The sequence below is a fragment of the Bos grunniens genome, chromosome 5 (genome assembly GCF_055505025.1).
Source record: "Bos grunniens cultivar Pamir isolate PY7600 chromosome 5, Bosgru_T2T1.0, whole genome shotgun sequence".
Lineage (NCBI taxonomy): Eukaryota > Metazoa > Chordata > Mammalia > Artiodactyla > Bovidae > Bos > Bos grunniens.
Window position 1 is genome coordinate 67457398 of NC_141169.1, and position 19624 is coordinate 67477021.

Here is a 19624-nt window from a genome sequence, read left to right on the forward strand (position 1 = left end):
CTGGCCAACCAACATTTCCCTGAAAGCACAATTTCCCCCTCAAGGCCTTCATATGTATTTCCTCCTCTACCTGATAAGCTGTTTCTCCTACTCTTTACCTGCCGAAACTCTTATTTATTCTCATTTTAAAAGCCACTTTTTCAGAAATTCCTTTGCTAATCACCAGCTCTAAAAGTGATTCCCTTTATTATTTTCTTTCATAGAATCCTATTTTCCTTCATAACATTTATCCTACATAGAAATGTATTTATTTGTTTTTTAAAAAGTTACTATCTTCCCTATTAGAATAAAAGCTCCAAGAGAGCATGTGCAATGCCTGTATAATACTGGAGTGGGGTGCCATTGCCTTCTCTGTCATTATGTATACCTCACATCATTTGGAATTTGGAGAATGAATGAATGAATGAATGAAACTTGTGAAGTACCGTAGAAATATAAATTTGTTATTATATAAAAATGAAATAATATGTAAAATTTAAGAAAAAAGGATTGTATATTTAATAAATATTATTGGGATATGATTTTTTAAAATTATTTTAATTGTGTACTCAGTTATGTTTAATGCCATATATTTCATGATTGCCTAAGCAAATAGGATTCTAGAAATTCTAAACCCTCGTGATAAAACTGGGTCCAGAGATATGAAGTGATATGTATGAAGTCACACAGGGGCAGACACAGGACTAGAATGTGTGTCTCTGGTTCTTGATCCAGAGTTCTTTTCACTACATTGTGCTTATTCATGTATATCATTATTATTATAAAACCTCATTTCTTAAAGCTTAATAGATTTATTAAACTCTTGTATTATTTCTAGGCCGTACTGTGCTTAGTTGCTCAGTCATGTCTAACTCTTTGTGACCCCATGGTCTGTAACCCACCAGGCTCCTCTGTCCTTGGGGATTCTCTAGGCAAGAATACTGGAGTGGGTTACCATGCCCTCCTCCAGAGGATCTCCCCAAGCCAGGGATGGAACCCAGGTCTCCCTCATTGCAGGCAGATTCTTACTGTCTGAGCCAGCAGGAAAGTCCTAGGCTAGAGCAACTATAACCAAATTGTTTAATATTTATCAAACATATTAACATATTATCTTTCATCCTGAACTCCTAGGACTAAAACAGACATAGCTCTTAGCTCAATCCCTCCCTCCTTTTTTTTTTTTTGTATGTTTCCATTACTGAGGGCATTTTGTCATCCTTTGTGCTCAGAGGGTCTTTTGCATCTGAAACTCATATTCTTCAGTTCTGGAGAATTTTCTTGAATTATTTCATTTATTATTTCTCCCCCTGCCCCATTCCCCATGTTTTCTTTTTCTATAACTGTATTTTCCCTTAAAAAAGAGACACTGATGTATAGAACAGTCTTATGGACTCAATGGGAGAGGGAGAGGGTGGGAAGATTTGGGAGAATGGCATTGAAACATGTAAAATATCATGTATGAAACGAGATGCCAGTCCAGGTTCGATGCACGATACTGGATGCTTGGGGCTAGTGCACTGGGACGACCCAGAGGGATGGTATGGGGAGGGAGGAGGGAGGAGGGTTCAGGATGAGGAACACATGTATACCTGTGGCGGATTCATTTTGATATTTGGCAAAACTAATACAATTGTGTAAAGTTTAAAAAAAAAAAAAAACCTTCTATTGAGTTTTTCATCTGCTATCATAACTTTAATTAGCAATAGCTCTTCAGTGTTTTTTGACTCTTTTTTTTAAAAACAAGCTGATCCTATTTCAAAGGTACAACATCCTTTCTTAAATTTCTGAGAAAAGAAATGGCAGAATTTTTGAAATTATTCTTTTCTTTGCATCCTTTTTTGGTCTTTTTGTCCCTTTTCTCCCATTTGTGTGATTTAGTCATTGTCTTTGTGTTGAGGCTTTCCTCAAATATTTGGTGATTCTTGGCTGCCCATTCTTATTTAAGAGAGGATAAGGTTGCCAGATGAGATACAGAATAGTTTAATTTGAACTTTTGATAAACAATGAATACATTTTCAGTATATGTTAAATATCACATTTTTTATTTGCTAAATCTGGCCATCTTAAGAGAGAAGCACAGAGCAGCTGAGGAAAGATCTGTGTACATGGATAAGGCTTGTTGACTCCTATGTGTCACTAAGCTGATCTAAATGGATCAGCTGGATACCTGGCCATCAGTATCTTTAAATCTTAATGTTGGGCTGGGTCAGAGTTCCCAGACCAGAGTCATTCAACCTTTAGCCTAGGGGATTATGGCATGGCTGTCAGTTCCAGGAACTAAGCTGAGACAAGAGGCTGAGATTCTCATCATTCAGAATGTGTGCTTGTAATGAATCCCTTGTTGTCAGTTGGATATTCCTAGTTTCAGTCATGCCCGTCATTCTTTGGTTTGGAATCTTACTGATAACAGCCTTACTGGAGAGTCAGTCTTCAGTCTTCTGCCAGAGGGTGAAGGGACCACTTCTCAAACGCAGTTAGCAAGTCCTATATCAGCTTCGGCTGCACACCCACTTTCAGAGGTATTTCTTGCTGCTGCTTTCTGAGACTTTCTGGTATTTTGCAGTGCAAATCAGGTTGCTTCTGGGCTTCCCCACTGTCAACTTAAATTTCAGCTTCATGGGTCTGCTAAGCCTGTTGCCCCTCAACCATCTGCTTTCTATCTTCCAAAATGTTGTTGTTGTTGTTGTTTTCCTTCTTATTCTTTTTGTCCTTATGGGTTAATGTCTTTAAAATCAATCCTTTTATTGTCTTTTTTAGTGAGTTTGGGAGATGGAGTGTAATGTAAAGCATATGTTAAATCTGCCACCTCTACCTAGAAGCACAGCTATGAATTTTCAAAGTGACTACAGGAGAGTCATTTAGTTGCTCTTTTCTCAATGTTCTTTTTGTAAAATGAGAAGACTAAGAGAGGTGATTGTTGATGGGCCCCACACAAAATTTTATGATTGTATAATCTCCCACATTATCATTCTTAACTGAGACTGTCAGGTTACAGCTTCCTAAACCTTCAAAATAAATTCTGTGTTCAGTCTTTTAAGGAATAGACAAAGACATTGTCTACATTTTCAATTATATTGAGCCTCCCAACTCTGCCACTTGCTATGATGGGAATTTCTCTGAAGCCTGGACTTCTGTGAAATTTATTTCCCCTCAAATGTAGACAATAATAGAAACTTCTTCATAAAGCTGCTGAGATGAGCAAATGAGTTAATCCATAGGAAAGTGCTTCACATATGGAAAACTGCTACACAAATATTAGTTGATGTTTTGGGGGAGGATAGTGCATCTTCTTAACATAATAGTTCTTGGCCTTTAAAGCCTTCTGATTGGGAAATCATAGTATTTATCTTTAGTTGCCTGGACTTAATAGGTGATGCTACTAGTCCTTGAATGTTGCCAGTGAGTTGGTTCCTATAGAGCACTGAGTCCTCCAAGACATTAATAATACTATTAATACAGGCCATTCTTAATTGAAAACTATTAATATGTTAGGTAATCCACAAAGTACTTTATATAAAGTCAGTCCTCTGTATTCACAGTGCAAAACTACAGTTCAGGAGGGTGGAATGTAAGGGACTTAGGATCCAGTGGATTTTGTTGTCCATGGATACCTGGTATCCTGGAACACTGGATACCAAAGGACAACTGTATCTGCAGCATCTCTAATCTTTATAGCAGTCCTGCAAGATAAAGTCCTATTGAACTCGTTTTGCAGATAAGAAAAAATGATGCTCACAGAAGTTGTCATCTGATCAAGTTCACTTAGTAAATAGTGGAGTTGGGATTCAAACCAGGTCTGTCTGGCACCAAAGTCCATGGGCACTCAAAAGAATGCTCTTAACTCTTCAGAAGCCACTAATAAATCTTATAACATTGTGAATGAACTTTGAATAAGAGCTGTAATTTGGTTTCTTCTAGTCTCATTTCTGGCATGGTCTACTTTCTCATCTCTATTGGTCTATTGGTCCTGCTTTCTCATCTCTCCCCTTTTGTATTCAGTGATTGTCTACTCAGCCTGCAGGATTCCATCAAGGTCCAGCTTCTTCATGAAGTTTTTCTTTACTTCTCCAAGCAAAACCAACTACTCCTTTCTCTGTGTTCTCTGACCACTATAATTTGTATCAAACAAAACTGCCTCTTCTTAACCATTTTTGACTGACAAAAATGACTTCAAATGACTTCACATTGTTTGACCAAATATCTCTTTATCCCATTGCATTGTAGTTGGGGACAGGCTCTGTCTGTCCTCTCCCCACCCCACCCCCAGATTATAAGGTCCATGACAGTTAATTATAATAAGAACTGTCCTTCTGAGCACTTACAATGGGGCAAAACTGATCTACACACTTTACATGAAAAAGCTCATTTAATCCTCAGAGCAACTCCATAAGAGTTGCATATATATGCATTATATGTAAAAATATTATATATTATAATATATAATATAATAGTATAAATAATATTATAATACTAGGTAATATATAAAAACAGTATTATCTATACTATGATACAATATATTGCATAATTGGAAAAGACCCTGATGCTGGGAAAGATTGAAGGCAAAAGAAGAAGGGGGTGGCAGAGGATGAAATAGTTGGATAGCATCACTGACTCAATGGTCACGAATTTGAGCAAACTCCAGGAGATAGTGAAGGACAGGGGAGCCTGGCATGCTGCAGCCCAGGACACAACTTAGCTACTGAACAACAACAAGAGCAAATATTATATATAAGCTAATGTGCTCCCAGATGTTATGGTTGTAGGCATGAACAAAACTAAAGCTCAGCTCTTGCCCTTGTGGAGATCAGGGCACTGCGAGGCCCTCTGGCAAACAGCACAGAAGCGATAATGAGGAGTGATTGCTGGACTGCAGTGATGAACCTTAGGGGAGGTATGAATGAATGACCTGCTGAGCACCTGGTGGAAAGGAGGAGGTGACAGAGGAGACAGTCCAGTCCTGGGGGAGGAAAGGGGTATTATCCAAGTGAATAGGTATTCAAGGTCAGTGCACATGTGTTCCAGGCTGACAAATCTGCTTATGCAAAGGTCCTGAGTGGGGATGGAGTGGAGGGGGAGGAGCAAAGCAGCTGGTGAGCTTTCAGAGCAGAGCAGAGTGGGGCAGAACTGGAGGCTATGGGACCAGTGGGTTGGATATGAACCCCAGCTCTATCATATATTACCATAGTGATGTTGGGCAGATTTCTTAACCTCCTTGCACCTCAATTTCCTTTCCTGTAAAATGGGTGTGGTAACAGTACCCACTTGGTAGGGTGGGAAGAAAGATTACCCAGGTTAATACTTGCAAAGCACTTAAAATAGTGCCTGGTTTGCAGAAAATGCTGAAAAATAATTGTTAAGTAATTAATTTTCCTATGTGTAGAGTTAATGAAAGAAGTTTTGCTTCAGAAAAGTGAGAAGGTTATGATTAGAGCCGTAACTGGGTTCTTATAATTATAAAATAATTAGAATAATAGCCATTACATATTTATCATGTGATTAATATTCATCCCATGGCATGCTGACTTCAAAACAACCTTGGGAGAAAGGTACTGATGTCATATTATTCATGAGTTCACTGAGGCACAGAGAGGTGAAATAACATTCTCACACTCTGAACAAGTTGGAGAGACAGGTTTTTAAACCAGGCATTTGCCTCTGGAGTCCTTGAGCTGAGCCCCAATGCTGTAATGTTTTTCTGGCATTACGCAAGATTAATAAAAGTAAAATGTGTTAGGTCGGTAGATTATTCTTGTTTTAATGGGGTTGGCTATTTCAAAACAAAAACAACACAAAGGAATGAATATATACTTACATGACATATTCTTGTTGGTTTCCATCTTTTTAAGCTTTTTTCAGTGCACTGATGATGCCTCAATCCCCTTGAGAAAACTAAGACCATGCATAGAGCTCAAAGTGGCCCCTTTGAGATGCCCAAGAATTAATGATAAACCAACTTAAAAAAACAAGACAATAAAAAGGGATAATCGATGGAGTTTTCTCCCTTCTTCATCTTTCATCTTCTCCTTTAAAAATTTTAACCTAAGCCAAAGATTTCATCTAAGGTCTTGATTAAAGTCTTCAAAAAAATATTTTTAAAAGGGAAAAAAAAATCAGAAAACCTGAAGTCACTGGTGGAATTATACATAATTTTAGAAAACAAAGCGGTAGGGTATGTCTTCAAAAGTAAAGATTTTGGAAGCTTATACTAGTGAACCTATATGAGACTTTCCAGAACTTCCAGTGGTAAAAAAAGAAGTTAAGGGCAAGGACCTACCTTGAAACCTGTGACCTTTGGTAACTTATTTAACTTCCCTGTGCATCAGATTCCCTTATCTCATGAGTGGGGATGATAGTAATACTTGCCACAAAGGTGATGACATGAAGAGTAAGTGAGTTAATTCATGACAAATGGTTTGTACAATGGCTGGCAGACAGTCTGTGCACAGAGTTACTTTCCTGAGGTCATCCAACAAGTGAATGTCCAAAAACAGAATTCTCACCCTCAATCCTGTTTTCCAGGCAAGCATTTGTTTTTTTTTTAAACAACGGATTATTATGAACGCTCTCAGCATAACTAATATTGAGTCCCAGAGTGTGTGTTTGCTTCTAGGAACTGGGTTCATATTCATTTCCTCCTATTCCCTTTTCTTCTGGTATTGTAATATTAACTCCTTAGGTAAGAAAGCCCTTTGATAAAGTTCTGAGCAATAATAATAGCCTTAGGTCAAAGCTGGGCAGCTGAATTTATGGTAAGTATCATTTTAAAAGTTATCATAATTTACAGGGAAAAAAAGCAACACCTGATGTTAAAGCTCAAACGTTTGTTTTAGCTAAAAAATCCAGACAAAATGACCAAAATATTAAAAAAAACTTCAGAAATTCTTGTAAATGGAGCTATTAAAGTGACAGTGATGCTGGCATCTCAGAGTGATATAATTACTAGTCTTTAAATTTAGCATCTTTTTGTTTTTCAAATTAAACCATTATAGAAAAACACAGACTCAAGTTATCCAGAGCTTGTAGAGTCAGAAACAAGAGAAAAACTTGTCTCTTGCTCATTTTGTGTTATGGAGGACAAAGTTAATTTGTGAAATTTCGTCATGGGTTGGGGAGATGTGGCCATTCCTCCCATCTTTCTCTTCTGAGGGGCTGACTGAGGGGCTTAGGAGAGATTCACAGTGGAGGGAATAAGGATTAGGGGGCTAACTGTATTATGAGAAAAAGCATGTAATTCGAAGAGGTCATCAGGAAATCATTTCCCAAGGAGGGCCCTTGTCTTTGAAATCCTTTCTCACTCCTGGTCTAACAAAGCCCCAGTTCATTGAACCTCAAAGGATGATCTTAAGCAGCTGGTTTTGGCTGGCCCGCTTTGATGGCTGGGGTGTTTGAACTGCAGTGGGGGTTAAAATGGTCTATTTCAGTTTAATTATTTGTGTATCTGCTCAGGATTCCTCTCAAGGAAAAATGGGCTTCATCCTGTGGGAAATGAACCTTTGTGACTACTATAAAGTCTTAAACAAAACGAAATAACTATTTCAGGAGCTCAAGTTGATGTTTTGGTGAATTTATTCATCCTATAACTTGATGCTTCTGTGGTCCATTTGGTTTGAGGGAGAAGAACCTACACTTTCACATCTCTGTGATTTTTATCTTCTGCAATCGAGAAGACTCCTTCACACCTTCACACTTTCCTAAATCCTGCTCTTTCTCCAGAATTCCCTTCTGTAAGCTTTCCAAATCATTTAACTTAAAAGTTCAAAATTCAAATAGGATTTGAACATCCTTTGGTGTCCTGGGGAAGGAGCAGAGGGACCAGTGCCCTCTGGACTTGGCTTCCTTTAAGAGAATATTATTAAGAGAATATCACAGGCAGGAGTTTTCTAATTTTAGCCTTGTCTTTGAGGAGAAGGGTTAATTTTCTTCTATAGTTTATGCCTTCCTCTCTGGGCTGAAGAGTTGTTGAATTAGATCTCACTAGATTCTTCCACTAGTGTCTAAGTTCCAGGAAGCCAAGCACTGGCCTAGTTATATTAAGAGGGCCTAAGACAGTGTCTGGCACAGAGTGGGTTCTTATTCATTTAAATGAGTAAGTGACTGACCCAGTATAACAATCAGGGTAGGCTGGGTTGTGCTGCAATAACAAGAAACCTTCAAATCTTAGTGGTTTATTTCATGTATATTGCAGGTCAGCTGGGGGCTCTGCTCCACACTATACCTCCTCTCTGTGGAACCAAGGCTGAGAAAGCAGTTTTCATCTTGAATGGTAGAAACAAGAGAGTTATAGGTTTCTAAATCACAATGGCATATTCTGGCCTGGAAGTAATATGTGATCCTTTCACTTACAGCACAACGGGCAGATTTAGACATATGGCACTTCCCAAACCACATGGGGGTAATGTTTACAGTCTTAACTGCATGCTCCAAAAGCATTGGTAGCAGTAATGACTACTACATTGAGAGTGGCAAGATTTAACTGAAGTGTTTGGGGGAGGGATATTATCCCTTATTAGAATTTTGGTGACACCATGAAGCAGTCCCATTTCTCAGAATGAGTTTTAAAGTCGTAAGTCTATCACTTTAAACACAGGCAGTATTACTCAAGGATGTGAAAATTGGTCCTGCACTTTCGTTGCAGGCCACGTTCATTAAAGTGGTCCTTTCTTTCACTGTATCTACTGTGCTCTGCAATGTCCTCAGACCTGTTGGTATAAAAGGCCTATAATCAGGACATTACTAATATTAGTTGTTGTGTTGTTCAGTCACTCAGTCGTGTCCAGCTATTTGCAATCCTGTGGATTGCAGCACACCAGGCTTTCCTGTCCATCACCATCTCCCAGAGCTTACTGAAACTCATGTCCATCACCATCTTCCAGAGCCTGCTCAAACTGATGCCATCGAACCATCTCATCCTCTGTCAGCCCCTTCTCCTTCTGCCTTCAATCTTTCCTATCATCAGGGTCTTTTCCAATGAGTCGGTTCTTCTCATCAGGTGGCCAGAGTGTTGGAGTTTCAGCTTCAGCATCAATCCTTCCAGTGAATATTCAGGACTGATTTCCTTTAGGATTGACTAGATTAGGATTGATCTCCTTGTGGTTCAAAGAACCCTCAAGAGTCTTCTCCAACACCACAGTTCAAAAGCATCAATTCTTTGGCACTCAGCTTTCTTTATGGTCCAACTCTCACATCCATACATGATTACTGGAAAAACCATAGCTTTGACTAGATGGACCTTTGTTGGAAAAGCAACATCTCTGCTTTTTAATATGCTGTCTAGGTTGGTCAGAGCTTTTCTTCCAAGGAGCAAGTGTCTTTTAATTTCATGGCTGCAGTCACCATCTGCAGTGATTTTGGAGCCCAAGAAAATAGTCTTTCACTGTTTCCATTGTTTCCCTATCTATTTACTGTGAAGTGACGGGACCGGGTACCATAACCTTCGTTTTCTGAATGTGGAGTTTTAAGCCAACTTTTCACTCTCCTCTTTCATTTTCATCAAAAGGCTCTTTAGTTCCCCTTTGCTTTCTGCGATAGGGTGGTGTCATCTGCATATCTGAAGTTATTGATATTTCTCCCCTGCAGTCTTGATTCCAGCTGGTGCTTCATCCAACCTGGCATTTCGCATGGTGAAAGTTAAATAAACAGGTTGACAATATACAGCCTTGATGTACTCCTTTTCCAATTTGGAACCAGTCCATTGTTACATGTCCAGTTCTAACTCTTGCTTTTTGACCTACATATAGGTCTATACAGTCCACTGAAGTGGAGCATTTCAGATAATTCAATTAATAAATGCTATTTTCCTCAATTATCCAAATATTTTAGGTGACTATGCTCAAAAAATGTGGGCCGTAATCATCTGGAACTCCACAAATTCCACAAAGAGCTCCACAAATTCTCCACATTATTTTGCATAAACACAAGGTGTATATATTTATTGGTAAGAGTTATTGACCATGGAAGCCCGCATTGGAGTTTTAATTCACTTTTATTCTAGTTTCCTGTAGGAGGAGAATTTAGCAAAACTTTCTGTGTCCCTTCTTTAACATTTACAAGACTTGTTGGAAGGAGAACATATAGGTTTCAGTTCAGTTCAGTTGCTCAGTCGTGTCCGACTCTTTGTGACCCCATGAATCGCAGCATGCCAGGCCTCCCTGTCCATCACCAACTCCCAGAATTTACCCAAACTCATGTCCATCAAGTTGGTGATGCCATCCAGCCATCTCATTCTCTGTAATCCCCTTCACCTCCTGCCCCCAGTCCCTCCTAGCACCAGGGTCTTTTCCAGTGAGTCAGCTCTTCACATGAGGTGGCCAAAGTATTGGAGTTTCAGCTTCAGCATCAGTCCTTGCAATGAATACCCAGGACTGATCTCCTTTAGGAAAGACTGGTTAGATCTCCTTGCAGTCCAAGGGACTCTCAAGAGTCTTCTCCAACACCACAGTTCAAAAGCATCAATTCTTCAGCGCTCAGCTTTCTTCACAGTCCAACACTCACATCCATACATGACCACTGGAAAAACCATAGCCTTGACTAGACGGACCTTTGTTGGCAAAGTAATGTCTCTTCTTTTTAGTATGCTGTCTAGGTTGGTCATAACTTTCCTTCCGAGGAGTAAGCGTCTTTTAATTTCATGGCTGAAATCACCATCTGCAGTGATTTTGGAGCCCCCCAAAATAAAGTCTGACACTGTTTCCACTGTTTCCCCATCTATTTCTCATGAAGTGATGGGACCAGATGCCATGATCTTAGTTTTCTGAATGCTGAGCTGTAAGCCAACTTTTTCACTCTCCACTTTCACTTTCATCAAGAGGCTTTTTAGTTCCTCTTCACTTTCTGCCATAAGAGTGGTGTCATCTGCATATCTGAGGTTATTGATATTTCTCCCGGCAGTCTTGATTCCAGCTTGTCCTTCTTCCAACCCAACATTTCTCATGATGTACTCTGAATATAATTTAAATAAGCAGGGTGACAATATACAGCCTTGACGTACTCCTTTTCCTGTTTGGAACCAGTCTGTTGTTCCATGTCCAGTTCTAACTGTTGCTTCCTGACCTGCATATAGGTTTCTCAAGAGGCAGATCAGGTGGTCTGCTATTCCCATGTCTTTCAGAATTTTCCACAGTTTATTGTGATCCACACAGTCAAAGGCTTTGGCAGTCAATAAAGCAGAAATAGATGTTTTTCTGGAACTCTCTTGCTTTTTCCATGATCCAGCAGATGTTGGCTATTTGATCTCTGGTTCCTCTGCCTTTTTCTAAAACCAGATTTACATCTGCCCATTAAAGATGTTTTGGAGAAAACTTTAAAGCAAATAAATCCCAGCACTGCAGCAGTCTAAGAGGACGGCCAGTCCACAGCTAGAGCCAATTCAAGCAGTGGACTCTTGATTTGGAGATTCTTAGTGAGAAGGGAACTGGGAAACTAAAACTGTAATTCATTGCCCACACTACTTCATCTGCATTTGGTTGGTTAGCACGCTACTGAGGGCCTGCTTGGATGATCGTTTCAGGGTGCTAACCTCCTTCCCCTATGCCCTGATTGTGTCTTGTCATCAGAGATTTAGGGAAAGATGCAAGCACTCTCTCTAGTTCTCCATCCTTGTCTATGAATTGTCCTGTAAGAAAATAGCACATTTCCATATATCAAAGTCTGGTACATGAAGAAACGTCAGGATTTCATATCTCCTTGAGCCTGTACTGAAAACTGACTATACCATGAATATGCTTCTTTGCAGCTACACTGTTAAGAGCAATGTCTCATACGTTAGGTACTTAGACCCTAGATGCTTAGAACTCTTTCCTTCTCAAAGTGTTGAGTCTGGTTTGGAGCAATACTTTATCCAAGGGATGGAAGATGACCCATAAATATGGAATGATTGATTGTTGCCTGTTTTCTATAGACAGGGTGACAAACACATTCACACTGGAGTAGTCATTCCTCCTCCAATATCATCAATGGACCTCAAATTTCATTCATAGCACTTTTTCTGAAAGGCAGAGGGGACCTCATAAAGCTCCCCAAAGAGTGCTTCAAGTAGACACTACCAATGAATTTGCATACATACCAAAGTCTATTTTCCATTTATTCTACAGGATAAAGTGCAAACTCCTTGGGTTCCAACAATCTGACCAAAGAATGCTTCCCATTACAGGACCATATGCCTCCTGCTTATCTGTCCACCCCCAAGAGATCACCACACTGTCTTATTTCTCAGTTCCCAATTCAGATCACTTCTTTTCTATACTCAGAAATGTGCTTATAGTTCAATTTTAATACTTATTTAATTCAACCTGGGACTCTTAGTCTTACTAGTGATAGCATTCATCTTTGAGAATCAGAATTCCTACCTTAACATCAAAAACTTTCATGGATTTCCTTATTATAGGAGGACAGGGACTGTACCCATTTTAATCACATCTGCAACTCCAGTACTCAATACAGCTCCTGCCCGCATGGTAAATGCTTGGCAAATATCTATTAAATAAGCAAATTATACCCAGTAGTTGAAAATTTTGTAATAACCAAAAGCTACCATGAATTGGGTATTTTCTCACAAATATGCATCTCTGAAATTACACAGACATTTACATATCTTTGCAAGTAAAATAAACAGATGTGAAATAATATCAAACTTTCTCTTTAGGGGAAGGTTCTGGTTACTATTAATAAAATATTTAAGAGAGTTCGATGTATCTATGTTATTTAGTGATTACTAACACCTAAAAATATTGAAGACAATAAAGCAGACTTAATACTAAACTTCAGCTGAACAGAACTTCAGTTTTCTTTGATGATTCAGAAGGTACTTCATGACTAAGCAATACCCTAGGGCCATCATTATGTATCAATAACTCCTCCCAGTAATAATGATTAATAGTAATTTCTGGTAGTTAAATGCCAGATTAACAAGCTGTTCCTGCCTTTGGAGTACATGTGTACACAGATTCTGCCAGCCCCAGACTGAATGGAGTATTTCTTGATTCTCCTGCTGTCAGAGTTTTCCCAGTAGAGCAATTCAATTTCATGGTATTTGGAGGAATTTCAGTTGGTCTTCAACATGGCCAGCTTCTACATTCACCTCCAAATAAGATGTCATGTATTAAGCATATTGCAAATGGCACTGGATAGCAATCCTAGGTTCCACGTGTATATCTATGTGTGGCCTGAAAAAGATACTTAACTTCTCTCTTGTGTGGATCTCTTAAATTTCTTAATTTTAAATTCTTGATTTTTGCTATATGCAGTATTTATCATCATCATAATTACTCCCTTATATTTTAATAGGGATAATCACAGTATCTACCTCAGATTATTACTGTAGGGGTCCATATATTGAAAATACTTGTCTGATAATAGTTGTTCAGATAGACTATAACTATTATTATTGTGACATTGTTTATTCTGTCTGCCTTTGAATAAAACTCTAGACAAAAAAACCGTAATCTCCTACCCATCCAGAAACGCTTATGGATTCATTTAATTTAGTCGGCATTATTTTGAGAGCCTACTTTGCTGTAGTCCATGAGTCAGGCATCAGAAAAATAAAGATAAAAGTGTCTTGGTATCTCGTATCTCCTCTAAAGAAGCTACCATCTAATGGGAGAGGCAGACACATGACTGGTACAGTTCTGAAACAGTGTGGTGTGTGCACAGCCTCTAACTGGACTGACCGGGCTCAGGAAGGAAATGATACCAGTGTAGGGTCTTAACAATAAGCCAGGGAACAAAGGGGTGGGGTGCAGGAGTGGGGTGATGAGCATTTACTGGGAAGAGGCCATTTCAAAGAAACTTAAAAACAGACAGGTAAGAAGAGCATGGCTGTCTTTGGGGAGGATGTGGATTTACATGGCTTGGAATTGCTGGAATATAAGACACAGGGTAAGGAGTCATAAGAGATACGATGGAGGTGGTCGGCAGGGACTAGGCCCCTAGATCACAAGCTTCTGAAGGCTTTCAACAGACAGGGAAATCAGAGGTGGCACTGCCCACTACATCATTATTAGAGTTCTCCTGTTCTTTAGCAAGGTTCTCAGGACAGTATAATGTTGAACCATGGCAGTTGCCTAGGGCCGGAGGTATAGAAAACCATTTACTCTGAATTTGTGAGGCCAGCAGTAAGTCTCTGGAAGTCAACTGAGTTTGGGTCAAAACTCTCAAGACTGCAAGATTCCAGAAATGTCCACTTGACTTGGACTGCCTCCCACTTTTCTCAGTTAAGCAAAAAAAGTTGGTCAGACAAATAAACATGTGTTAAGTAGTGAGTCTTGAGATCTTTGAGGAAGCCCAGTAGAAAACCTTTGCTTCATGGTAGGTGTGTGAAGGCCGGACTTTAGTCTATGCATCTCAGGTAAAAGCACCAGAGCCTCCTCTGGGTTTAGGCTATAGTCAGTAGAGAGTCAGGGCTGTGAGGTTACAGACCAGCAAGGGTATTATACTTACAGGTGCCTCACAGACCTATGACCCATGACTTGTAGCCTTGTATTCCAAGAAGTTCACCATCCCCACAGCTCAGCCAACTTTGCACATAAATGTCCCCAAATCAGCAAATAAATGCTGTTCTGTGGCGAAGGCAACAGCAGCTGCTTCTGAGAACATAACATACAGGTTTCTCATAACATACATGTTTCTCAGGAGACAGGTAAGATGGTCTGATATTCGCATCTCTTTAAGAATTTTCCACATTTGGTTGTGATCCATACAGTGAAAGGCTTTAGTGTAGTCAATGAAGCAGATGTTTTTCTGGGGTTCTCTTGCTTTTTCTGTGATTGAATGGATGTTGTCAATTTGCTTTCTGGTTCTTCTGCCTTTTCTAAACGCAGCTTGAATATCTGGAAGTTCTTGGTTCACATACTGTTGAAGCCTAGCTTGGAGAATTTTGATTAATATTATGAGCAGCAGTAATTTCATAATCAAGGCAAATTTCATCCCCAGGACCATCATTTAGGATAACCAAGCCAAATCAAATGGGCTCTTTGCTAAATAATGGACCTATTGGTGTTCTTACTCTGGTATTTTTTGTCACATGACTTTTGGAAATTTAAATCCCCAACTCACATTGGTTAGTTAAACACTTGTTGACTTTCAGTGAAAAGCCTTATTATTAATAGAAGGTAAAAGAAGCAAAAGATCCCTTTTTTAATTTCTTAGTAAACCTAGGTTAAAATTGTTCTTCCATCTGTTTCAGCTGCACCTTGAGCACTTATTCACCAAGAGACTTTCTTCAAATTGCATAATTTCTTTGTGCCTTCATTTCCTCATAGGTAAATGAGAATAATGATAGTACCTATCTCATAAGGTTGTTTCAAGTATTGAAGAAGTAATTAATGAAAATGCCTCTTGGACAGTGTCTAATATATAGTAAGTCCTAGATAAATATTTGTTATTGCTAGCTATGTTACATTATTATTATTGTTAATACTCACACATAGTCCCAGTCTTCTTTGGCATACATTATCTCTGTCTTTCTGCAGCTCCAGAGACTTTGATTAGGTGTGTGTGTGACTCAGTGAGCTCTAAATGGAAGTTGCTGAATGGGAAAGCTGTTTCAAAGAACTGTACCCAGAAAGCATGGTTCTTTAGCATTTATTTCTTCCACCTTCTGTTAATCAGCTGAAATGCTGGATTTTATTCCTGTTGGTGCAACAGCCACCCACCAGGACAGCAACAATGATGCTGTTCCTTTAAAAGCAGTGCAACAGAAGGAGAGAAAGAGGTTAAATCTATGACAGCATTGTTGGGCAACTGCATCACCCTAGACAGACTTCCTTTCTGCTTCTTGATATGTGAAAAAAGCAAATGCTTATGTGTTGAAATGAGTGTTTTCTGTTTTTTTACAAAGGAAAGAAAGCACTTGAAGTTGATATACTATTTTACCTATTTGAAAATGTTTGTGTAAATCTGGACACTTCATAAAAAATGAATGGAAAATGAAAAGTATGTATACATTTATAAATTACTGATAAGAGTCATATTACTGGAACATAGTAGAAATGAAAAACATTTTTGAACTTCTTTACCCCAAAAAAGAGGAGAGTGAAAAGTTGGCTTAAAACGCAACATTCAGAAAACTAAGTTCTGGTCCCAAAACTTCATGGCAAATAGATGGGGAAACAATGGAAACAGTGAGAGACTTTATTTTTGGGGGCTCCAAAATCACTGCAGATGGTGACTGCAGCCATGAAATTAAAAGACACTTGCTCCATGGACTGTAGTCTACCAGGCTCCTCTGTCCATGGGATTTTCCAGGCAAGAACACTGGAGTGGATTGCCATTTCCTTCTCCAGGAGATCTTCCCGACCCAGGGATTGAACCTGGGTCTCCCACATTGTAGGCAGACACTTTACCATCTGAGCCACCAAGGAAGGCCTACCTAGACTGCATATTAAAAAGCAGAGATGTTACTTTGCCAACAAAGGTCCATCTAGTCAAAGCTATGGTTTTTCCAGTAGTCATGTAGGGATGTGAGAGTTGGACCTTAAAGAAAGCTGAGTGCCAAAGAATTGATGCTTTTGAACTGTGGTGTTGGAGAAGACTATTGAGGGCCTTTGGACTGCAAGGAGATCCAACCAGTCAATCCTAAAGGAAATCAGTCCTGAATATTCATTGGAAAGACTGATGCTGAAGCTGAAACTCCAATACTTTGGCCACCTGATGAGAAGAACCGACTCATTGGAAAAGACCCTGATACTGGGAAAGATTGAAAGCAGGAGGAGAAGGGGCCAACAGAGGATGAGATGGTTGGATGGCATCACCGACGTGATGGACATGAGTTTGAGTAGGCTCCGGGAGTTGGTGATGGACAGGGAAGCCTGCTGTGCTACAGTCCATGGGGTCGCAAAGAGTTGGACATGACTGAGAGACTGAACTGAACCCAAAAATTATAAAATATATGGATCACTCCATATGACACTATGCAAATAACAATTTACCCACATTACTGTTTTTTTAAATAGTGTTTATTTATTTTATTTTTATATAGCATGACTGAGATATAATTAACATAAAATTGTATAAATTTAAGATGTACATGGTAATGATTATACACACACACACAGTCTTCATTATCCATGAGGTATTGAATTGATGCTGGGAGGAGCTCACATAGATAAAAAAATTCACCAGTGCTTAAGTTCCATGGCCCCAGTCCTCAATCTAGGGCTGCTTTTATCCAAGGATGTGGAACCTAAAGATAAGGAGGGCAAGAACACTGGAGTGGGTTGCCATTTCCTCCTCCAATGCATGAAAGTGAAAAGTGAAAGTGAAGTCACTTAGTTGCGTCTGACTCTTCGCAACCCCATGGACTGCAGCCTACCAGGCTCCTCCGCCCATGGGATTTTCCAGGCAAGAGTACTGGAGTGGGTTGCCATTGACTTCTCTGGATGTGATGGGACCAGATAACATAACCTTAGCTTTCTGAATGTGGAGTTTTAAGCCAACTTTTTTGCTCTCTTCTTTCACTTTCATCAAGAGGCTCTTTAGTTCTCCTTTGCTTTCTGCCATAAGGGTGGTGTCATCTGCATATCTGAGGTTATTGATATTTCTCCCGGCAGTCCTGATTCCAACTTGTGCTTCATCCAGCCCCAACATTTCACATGATGTACTCTGCATATATGTTTAATAAAGAAGGTGACAGTATATAACCTTGATGTAATCGTTTTCCAATTTGGAACCAGTCTGTTGTTCCATGTCCGGTTCTAACTGTTGATTCTTGACCTAAATACAGATTTCTCAGGAGGCAGGTCAGGTGGTCTAGTATTCCAATCTCTTAAAGAATTTTCCACATTTTGTTGTGATCCACACAGTCAAAGGCTTTGGCATAGTCAATAAAGCAGAAGTAGGTGTTTTTCTGGAACTTTCTTGCTTTTACTGTGATCCAACAGATGCTGGCAATTTGGGTTTTTTTAGATTCCAAATATAAGTGGGATCATATGGTAAAAAGTTCTTAGCTAGGTTCTGTTCCTTACTTCTGCTGGAGGAACCATTTGCAGCCTCCTATCTCCATGTGAACAGCACAGAGTTTTGGGGAAAATCACCAGCTTCTTTGGGCTGCTTTCTTCTGGGGCCAGCTAGGAGGTAAGGTGACTGGCTCGATATGTAGGTTTAGGGGCTACCTGTGGGCCCAGTTCTCATTACAGTAAGTTTCAGGTATGGATTTAGAAACAGAACAGAAATCTCCTGATTTCCATGGGCTTCCCTGGTGGCTCAGTGGTAAACAAAATCTGCCTGCAATGCAGAAGCTGCAGAAGATGAGGATTTGATCCCTGGTTAGGAAAATCCCCTGGAGAAGGGAATGGCAACCCACTCCAGTTTTCTTGCCTGGAGATTCCCATGGACATTGGAGCCTGTGCTACAGCCCATGGGGTTGCAAAGAGTCAGACACAGTGATGCAACTGAGCATGCTCGCATGTATCTGATTTCCACATTTATTGGGTCATTAATAAAGTCAATATTTTGGTTACGTAGAAATAGTCTTATGCTCTGAGGAGATGTCAAGTCAGCATGCCCGGGCTCAAATATATTGGCTTAATGTACTTGGCAAGTCATTCAGCATGCCTGAGCCTCACTTTCCCCAACTGTGAGGTGGGGATAATATAGATCATCCTCCTCCATAAGGACTGAAAGATACTCTGTGTGTTTAAAGTTCACCTGGCCAGACCAGTAGTAGGTTCTCAAGCCATATGAGCTGAAAAAGAATTATAGAAAAGCCAGGGACTATTTACCTCTTAAAATAAGAACCATTGAAAAATGATAAAAGAGGAAATCAGTGCAGGTCCTCATTTGTTGCATTTAGAAAAGGCAGCTTATTTAATTGAATGTCATTTGTTCCTCCTTCAGTTCAGTTCAGTTCAGTTCAGTCACTCTGTCGTGTCCGACTCTTTCCAACCCCATGAACCGCAGCACACCAAGCCTCCCTGTCCATCACCAACTCCCAGAGTCTACCCGAACTCATGTCCATTGAGTCTCTCTTGCTTTTTTGATGATCCAGCAGATGTTCACAATTTGATCTTTGGTTCCTCTGCCTTTTCTAAAACCAGCTTGAACATCTGGAAGTTCACGGTTCATGTATTGCTGAAGCCCGGCTTGGAGAATTTTGAGCATTATTTTACTAGCGTGTGAGACGAGTGCAATTGTGTGGTAGTTTGAGCATTCTTTGGCATTGCCTTTCTTTGGGATTGGAATGAAAACTGACCTTTTCCAGTCCTGTGGCTGCTGCTGAGTTTTCCAAATTTGCTGGCATATTGAGTGCAGCACTTTCACAGCATCATCTTTCAAGATTTGAAATAGCTCAGTTGGAATTCCATCACCTCCACTAGCTTTGTTGGTAGTGATGCTTTCTAAGGCCCACTTGACTTCACATTCCAGGATGTCTGGCTCTAGGTCAGTGATCACACCATCGTGATTATCTGGGTCGTGAAGATCTTTTTTGTACAGTTCTTCCATATATTCTTGCCACCTCTTCTTAATATCTTCTGTTTCTGTTAGATCCATACCGTTTCTGTCCTTTATTGTTCCCATATTTGCATGAAATGTTCCCTTGGTATCTCTAATTTTCTTGAAGAGATTTCTAGTCTTTCCCATTCTGTTGTTCTCCTCTATTTCTTTGCATTGATCGCTGAGGAAGGCTTTCTTATCTCTTCTTGCTATTCTT

General features: G+C 39.7%; 1 long non-coding RNA gene across 2 annotated transcripts in view; it reads left to right on the forward strand.

Annotated features, from left to right (window-relative positions):
- LOC147372325 (uncharacterized) overlaps window positions 1-19624 on the forward strand; it is a 212181-nt gene that overhangs the window by 158471 nt on the left and 34086 nt on the right. The gene's annotated exons all lie outside the window — the stretch shown is intronic.